Source organism: Rhinolophus ferrumequinum, chromosome 23 (assembly GCF_004115265.2).
Source record: "Rhinolophus ferrumequinum isolate MPI-CBG mRhiFer1 chromosome 23, mRhiFer1_v1.p, whole genome shotgun sequence".
Taxonomy (NCBI): Eukaryota; Metazoa; Chordata; class Mammalia; order Chiroptera; family Rhinolophidae; genus Rhinolophus; species Rhinolophus ferrumequinum.
In genome coordinates, this window is record NC_046306.1 from 18,917,289 (window position 1) to 18,920,566 (window position 3,278).

Here is a 3,278-nt window from a genome sequence, read left to right on the forward strand (position 1 = left end):
AATGCTACAGGAAAGCATTATGAGGTGGGCTTCTCCATCAGTCACCCTGTGCTGCAGGGGAACCCTGGGGCTGGGGGGGTGGGGGAGGAAACAGGGAGAAGTAGCCCTGCTCTGCGCTTGCTCATTCCCCTCTCTCAGATGGGGTGACGATTCTTTCCACATTGGCCTATCCTGACCTCAGGTGAGATCACGCACAGGAAGCCCGGTGTTTGGCACACAGTATGCACTCTCAGAGAAGTAGGGTTACTTCTCTGTCTCCAGATCATAGTGAGACTTCAATGAATGCTGCTGTTGAATCACAGAACTTCAAAGTTGGAAGGGGCCTCAGGCAGTCCCAGAGCAAGCGGCTTCCACCCAAGGCAGGATCCCCTGGGAAATAGCCCCACCAAATGCTGCCCCAGCCTGTGATGGCTGCCCCAGCCTGTGATCCCACTAGCTTACTCACTGCATCCTCACACAGCTGAGAGACCCCCTCCTGCTGGCCTTTGAGAAGAAGACTTGGGTCTCCAGATACTTTGCCATGGCCAGGCCTCCTGGGGCTGTGCTCCCTCCGGGAAGGGTGGGATGCCAAAAGGACTTGTATTATGGGGGAAACAGGAAAGTGAAGGGCCCTGTTGCCACCTCAAACATGGCTGTTGCAATATATGTTTAAACTGTAAACGGCTCAGGGGTCACACACCTGGTCACATACCTGGACTTGCGCTCCAAGTCCCTTTCCCCATCCTACTTTCCCCATGAGAAGCCAGTGAGATGTGCCTTGCTGTCCCATTCTGTCTTCATATCCAGGAAAACCCAGAGTGTGACCTGTCAGGAACACCAATTGCCATTTAATAGGCACCTGAAAACTTCCATGATGGGATTCGAGACGCCAGAGCACCGGACAGCCCAGCTCTGCCCTGCAGCTTCCCTTCTTTCTTCTTCACCAGACCACACACCATCCCTTTCAGGACTTCAGTAATCATTGCCAGGAAACAATTTAAATGTCCAATAAAAGGGGGAAAAGGTTAAGTGACCCATGGAACACCCACTCTGTGGATTATTTCTAAGTTTTAAAAGCGATGTTTGCAAAGGGTTTATAATGCATGGGGAAATGCTTCTGCTACTCCATTAAGTAAAAAAAAAAAGTGGGACATAAAATTGTATGTGCAGTATGGTTTCAGCAATGCAAAATAAACCTGAAAATGTTAAGAGAAAATTACTAAAATCCTTTTAGAATACACCCCGTGTTTGCTGGACTGACTGGTTTCAGTTTGAACCTCAAATAGGTGCATAAATGGCCTGACATACCCCTCTCTCATCCTGGGAAGTCTGGTTTCCATTCTCCTCAAATGAACTCTCACTCTGGTCTTTTAACTCTCAGCTGGTGACTTCAGAGGCCATCATCAGTCACTCCCTTACCTTCCTGACAACCCCACCTGCATCTCACCCATCTCCCTGCAGTACGATGGAAGAAGGGTCCCTATTCTTTTCAAAAACTCGTCCCCCATCCCGGGATCCTTCTGTCTCCCTTTCTGCTGCCCTCACTCGTCTCTCTACCTCATCCATCTCGCTTGCCCCTCCCTCTCAACGCAATAGCTCCCTCCACGACTGCTCCATTTTGCTTCTCCCTACGCTCCTTTTACCCACTTTCTAGAACTAGGATTCTTTTTTAAAATTAATTTTCATTTTTCAATTACAGTTGACATTCTATATCATATTAGTTTCAGGTGTACAGCATAGTGGTTAGACATGTATATAACTTACGAAGTGATCCCCCTGAAAAGTCTTGTATCTACCGAGCACCATACATAGTTATTACAATATAATTAACTATATTCCCTATACTGTGCTTTACATCCCTGTGATTTTTTATAGCTGCAATTTGTATTTCGTAATCTCTTCACCTTTTTCACCCAGCCCCCCAAGCCTCCTCCCATAAGGCAACCATCAGTTTGGTCTCTGTATCTGAGTCTGTTTCTGTTTTGTTTGTTCGTTCGTTTATTTTTTAGATTCCACATATAAGTGAAATCATATGGTATTTGTTTTTCTCTGTCTGACTATTTCACTTAGCATAATGCCCTCTAGGTCCATACATGTTGTTGCAAATGGTAAGATTTCATTATTTTTGTGGCCGTGTAATATTCCATTGTGTGTGTATATATATATATATATATATATATATGTATATATATATATATATATATACACCAATCTTCTTTATCCAATGTCTGTTGATGGACACTTAGGATGCTTCCGTATCTTGGCTATTGTAAATAATGCTGCAATGAACATAGGATGCATTTTCAAATTAATGTTTTGGATTTCTTTGGATAAATACCTAGAAGTGGGATTTCTGGGTCATAAAGTGGTTCTACTTCTAATTTTTTGAGGAACCTCCATATTGTTTTCCAGAATGGCTGCATCAATTTGCAATCCCAGCAGCAGTGCATGAAGACTCCCTTTTCTCCACATCCTCACCAACGTTTGTTGTTTGATGATTTATTGATAGCCATTCTGACAAGTGTGAGCTGATATCTCATTGTGGTTTTTATTTGCATTTCTCTGATGATTACTGACGTTGAGCATTTTGTCATATGTGTATTGGCCATCTGTATGTCCTCTTTGGAGAATTGTCTATTCAGGTCCTCTGCCCATTTTTTAATTAGTTTGGGGGTTTTTTGGTGTTAAGTTGTATGAGTTCTTTATATATTTTGGATGTTAACCCCTTATCAGATGTATCATTGGCGAATATCTTCTCTTATTCGGTAGGTTGTCTTTTTGTTTTGTTGATGGTTTTCTTTGCTGTGCAAAACCTTTTTAATTTGATGTAACCCCATTTGTTTATGTTTTCATTTGTTTTCCTTGCCCGAGGCAATATATCAAAAAACATTACAAAGAGCATTGTCAGAGTTTACTGCCCATGTTTTCTTCTAGGAGAAAGAACCACGTTTATGGTTTCAGGTCTTACATTTCAGTCTTTGATCCATTTTGAGTTTATTCTTGTGGGTGGTGTAAGAAAGTGGTCCAATTTCTTTCTTTTTCTTTTTTTTTTTTTTGCATGTATCTGTCCAGTTTTCTAAACACCATTTATTGAAGAGACTGTCTTTACCCTCATTGTATGTCCTTGCCTCCTTTGTCATAGATTAATTGACCATATAGGCATCGGTTTATTTCTGGGCTCTCTATTCGGTTCCATTGACCTATGCGTCTGTTTTTATGCCAGTACCATGCTGTTTTGATTATGAGAGCCTCGTAGTATAGTTTGATATTAGGTATTGTGATACCTCTAACTTTGTTCT